Source organism: Oryx dammah, unplaced genomic scaffold (assembly GCF_014754425.2).
Source record: "Oryx dammah isolate SB20612 unplaced genomic scaffold, SCBI_Odam_1.1 HiC_scaffold_10, whole genome shotgun sequence".
NCBI classification, from domain to species: Eukaryota; Metazoa; Chordata; class Mammalia; order Artiodactyla; family Bovidae; genus Oryx; species Oryx dammah.
The window spans coordinates 14,488,859-14,494,091 of record NW_024070194.1 but is presented as its reverse complement, the minus strand read 5'-3'; the positions used below and the strand labels follow the sequence as shown (position 1 = coordinate 14,494,091).

At 43.6% G+C, this 5,233-nt stretch overlaps 1 non-coding gene across 1 annotated transcript; it reads right to left on the bottom strand.

The window, feature by feature from the left end:
- Positions 1 to 3,038: 3,038 nt before the first annotated feature.
- Positions 3,039 to 3,111, bottom strand: TRNAR-UCU. Its single transcript has one exon. It is a non-coding gene; the product is annotated as a tRNA-Arg (tRNA).
- Positions 3,112 to 5,233: the final 2,122 nt, after the last annotated feature.

The window sequence follows — 5,233 nt, the reverse complement described above, 5'->3', positions numbered from 1 at the left end:
GTCCCTGACCCTGGAGGGCCTCTGGGTCCAGAATGCCAACAGTCAGTGAGGGCCAAGTTGAAAGAGAAATCTCACAAAGGGCTGAGTCACAGGTATTTATGAGTTCCTTCTTTCTGCATCATTCCACACAAAGTCACTGGCAGCAAGGGAATGAATAGGAAAGAGAGAAGCTGGAAGTATTCCTCCCATTCTTACTATTTTCCTCAGGCAGAGTGGTGTGCCAAATGTGGTCCTTGAACAAGTGGCATCCGCCTCACTTGAGAAATTGGCAAAAGCACAAATTCTCAGACCCCACCCTAGACCTACCAGATCAGAAACTCTGGAGGTGCAGCCTATCAGTCTATTTCAAAGCCCTCCAGTATGATTTTGATGAACAATCGGTCTGAGAAGCCTCATCACAAAGTATAGGCTGGAAATTTGGTGTGTGTGTGGGTGGTGTGCATTGTGTTACACACCTTAAATGTCTATTACTTTTAAAAAGAGAGATGGGAAAAGGCAGATTCTTTATGATGTCTTCTGAGCAGCCATATTTTAAGAAGTCTTTGTCTGGCCTATCTCTCCTCACTTTTCTAGAAGGAGGAGAGAAAATTAACTCCAGCAAGCACAGTGATTTTCAGCCTTAACTGCTCGCTGAAATCACCTAGTCAGTTCAGTTCAGTTGCTCAGTGTGTCTGACTCTTTGTGACTCCATGGACTGCAGCACACTGGGCTTCCCTGTCCTTCACCAACTCCCAGAGCTTGCTCAAATTCATGTCCAGTGAGTCAGTGATGCCATCCAACCATCTCATCCTCTGTTGTCCCCTTCTCCTCCTGCCTTCATTCTTTCCCAGCATCAGGGTGTTTTCCAGTGAGTCAGTGCTTTGCATCAGGTGGCCAAAGCATTGGAGTTTCAGCTTCAGCATCAGTCCTACTAATGAATATTCAGGACTGATTTACTTTATGGCTGACTGGATTGATGTCCTTGCAGTCCAAGGCACTCTCAAGAATCTTCTCCAATACCACATTTCAAAAGCATCAGTTCTTCAGCAATCAGCTTTCTTTATGGTCCAGAAATCACATAGGAAGCTTTGCAAATACTCATATCTCAGACCTACCCCCGTTGATTAGGATTTCATTTGTTTGGGGGTGTGTTGTAAGCATCAGGATTTCATTTATTTATTTATTTTTGAGACTTCATTGCTGCACGGGCTTTTCTCTAGTTGCAGCAAGCTACTCTCTAACTGCAGCAAGCAGGCTTCTCATTGCAGTGGTTTCTCTTGTTGTGCAGCATAAGTTCTAGAACATATAGTTCAGCAGTGGCAGCGTATGGGGTCAAAAGTTGCAGCTCCTGGGCGCTAGAGCACAGGCTCAATAGTTGTGGCACACAGGCTTAATAACTCCATGGCATGTGACTCCCAGGCCAGGGATCAAACCTGTATCTTTTGCACTGGCAGGCAGTTTCTTTACCATGAGTCATCAGGGAAGCCCCATGGGCAACTGGATTTTTTTAAAGCTTTCCAAGTGATTCTATAATGTACAGCTAAAGTGGAATACCACTGGCTCATTGGTTCTGAAAATCTGGTTTCCAGATAAGCAGCATTGGCATCACGTGCAGGAAGTGCCAACGTGCTCAGCAAATAATACTTTGACATCAACTCTCGCTTCCTCGCATAGACTTCAGATACCAGCCACAAGCCCAGTTTATCTCCTGTGCATCTGACCCTCTGGCTACAAGTTGGAGGTTCCAGTGGCCTCTTTCCTGGGTTCAACTAAGTAGTGGAGCAGCACACAGAACTCAGAGAAACATTTTACTTACTAGGTCACCGGTTCATCCTAAAAGGGTGTAACTCAGGTGGGAGATCCATAGGACAATGCATGGGAAGGGAGGGTGGAGCTTCCACACCCTCTTCAGATGAGCCGCTCTCCCCAGTCTCAATAGGAACCAACCAGGAGGTTCTCTGGACCTTCTCCCTTTGGGTTTTTCTGGAGGCTTCATTACATAGGCATGACTGAGTAGATCATTGACCTTTGGTGACTGATCTCAATTTCCAGGCACTCTCTACTCCCTGGAGGTTGAAGGAGTGGTACTGAAGGTTCCAACCCTCTGACCACAGGTTGGGTTCCTTGGCAACCAGCTCCCATCTTCAGGGACTTTCCAAAAGTGCCCGCATTCACATAACTAGACATTGTTATCACTTTCATCACTTAGGAAATTCCAAGGGGGTTAGCTCTGCTCCAGAAATGGGGATGAATATGAAATATATATATTTCTTATTATACATCACAATATCACATTTAGCCACATAGTTGACAAATAATTATTGGGTGCTCCTCTGGCCCAGTTCCAGCAAAATCTCTAAAAATAAAACGGTGAAGGAAAACAGGCATAGTTGCTTTCCTTGGAAAGAGTTCATCCTGTAGGGAAAACAAATATTAATCAAATAATCATCACACACATACATACACAGTATGTCTATAATAAGTCCTGTAAGTGTCAGGAATACAAAACTGTGCCTATAGATGACAGAGAATGTGACCTAATGTAAGAGGAATGAGTCGGGTATCACAGATTTCCTAAGAAGCTGCTGTCAGAACTGACGTCTAAAGGATGAATAGAAGTTGAATAGGCATCGAGAAAACAAATCAAACATTTTCCAAATATCTTGTGCAAAAGTCCTGCGGCAAATAGGAATGCCAAGGAACCAAAAATGATAGTGGGTGCTATGTTCAGAAGGGGAAGGAGAGTATAGTTCAAGATTAACTTGGAAAGAAAGATAAAAGAGAGAAATGCAAAAGTTACACTCTGTTGTTGTTGATGATGATGGTAGCGGTGTGTGTGTATGTGTCCGTGTTTGCTTGCTTGCTTGCTTGATATACTCCATTACAAATTTTTTTCTTCCTGCTTTGAGGAATTTTGTCAAGATTGGTGTCAAACCACATACATCATAAAGAATGCTAAGAGACATGAGGCTGCCCTGGTTACACTCAGTTCATCCTGCCCATGGCATTGTGGGAAACTCAGTCTATTGGGGGATTTTTTTGGCCCTGCAGTATCTTAGTTCCCAGAGCAGGGGTTGAACCTGCACCCCCTGCAGGAGAAGTGCAGAGTCTTAACCACTGGACCACCAGGGAAGTCCCTCAGTCTATTTGTTGAGCAATGGCATGGCCCCAGTGTGGTGGGGTCCATGACTGCAAGGTCACACACCTTTCTCATTTCCTGTCTCTTGTGGGTTTCAACAGTGCACTTGGAGGTTGTATTACCAAATCACTGGGCTGGCCATTCTCTAGCTGTGACTGTGTCCTGAAAAACTCTGAATCTGGGAGAAAGATGATTTAAACCCACGTTGTTTTCCACACAAAGTTCTGAAGGTATTTACGTATTTGGCCCCTGGTCCTTCGGCATCTGCAGTGACTGGCACTGCCAGTGTGTTTTCTTCCTAGATCATTTTTATTGCCAGTGTCCACTGTTGCTGGAAGACTTTCCAGGATCCTCATGCATATGGCTTTTGACGGAAAAATGTCTCCCTTGGCACCTTCTTGTAGGAACCACATATATCAAAACCAAGCTCCCAGACCACCCTTCCAGCCAAACATTCATAAATGTCCAGGAGGGAAAGAAGTTATGCAGGAAGACTATATCTCTTAATAAAATCTTGAAAGAGTTTCCATTTCATTTCTCATAAATCCTCTGTGAGTGAGCATCGTACAGTACTTTCTTAAGAGGCAAAATTGCCTCCAAATCTTTTCCTGGATCAGGACTATAGAATCATTTGTACTCGTCCAACACGTCATAATCCATCTTTGGTTTGACAGTAAGAGACATGATTTTTTATTTCATTTATTATATTATTATTCAAGCTCATTTTTAATAAATAGGCTTTCACTGAACACAGCTTCTTCTTAATAGAAGAGTCTAATAAAGTTTAGCATGAATGTTATAACTTAGGAGCCTCTGTTCTACGTTTTCGCATTCCAGAAAGTGATAGCAATTTGAGACAACTGGCATAGCATTATAGGTAAGAATTCCAGGTAAACTCTGGAATTAAACTGACCCAGGTTAAGATCCAAACATCTCTATGTAATCTACAGCAAATAATTTTACCTCTCTGGGCATGTCCTGCTTTCCTCATCTATAGAATGGGGATAATAAGAGATCAATGAAACGATTTAAAAAGGTAATGACCTAAAAAGCTTAATGTAACATCTGGCACGTCATATACACTTGTTAAGTTGTATTTTATTATTTCCTCATACCATCTAATCTAATAACAGCCTCAGGTCCTTCTGTCTCATTATTGTGATAGTTGCTATTTTTTGAGCACATCCCGTATGCTATGAGAATCCACTTTACATGGATTCTCTCATTAAATGTTTTCAGTACCTTTGGAAGAGAGGTGTGATTATCCCTGCCATTTCACAGATTAGGAAGTGGAGAGGCAGAAGTTCTGATGTAAGTAGGAAGGAAGTGGAATTGTTAGAGCACTGTTAGGCCTGCTCTGTGCCGTGGGGAAAGGCAGAGTCGCGAGGCTGTCCAAAGTTCCTCAATGGAGAATGAAGCTGGAGGACCTCTTTACGATGCTCTGTGATTCCCCTCAAGGGCACACATCATATCTCAGACTTTGGAGCCAGGGCTCGGCCACTAGACCAGGGTTGCCCACAGAGGGTCATTTCACAATCCAGTGAAACACTGGAAAGTGCCTGGAATTCCGACTCTGTCAAATCTGCACTCAGAGAGGAGGTTGAAGGGGCGCCTGACCTCCTACAATTATTTTACGTGTTCTAACCTCCAGTTTCTTTATTTGTAAAATGGAGAAAGGAATGCAACTAGCTCTCAGGGACCTTCTGGGGAGGGTGTCCTGTACTGTAGTTTAAGCATGCATGTTCTGGAATCTGGCTGCCTGAGGTTCACCCAGGACCACACTTCACTAGCTTTGTGACTTTGGGAAGTTACTGAATCTTTCTCAGCCCCAGTTACTTCAGCAGTACCTTTGCTCTCACCAGCACTAGAGAACCAATGATATTGTTGCAATAACTTGAACAGAATAAATATGACTGCAGTGAGGGGTGAAGGCATACTTTTGCCCATTTTCCTTATGTGAGGAATTCATCGTGCCCCAGTTACCATGTTTCAAGGAATGCCGTTAGTTACCGTGATCCTAAATGACAATTACTAAATCATCCAAAGCTCTGGGACCAGACTTGGCAGCCTCAATTTCGAGGTAAGAGTGCCAGGGTGTGGTGAAGCCGGGGAAGA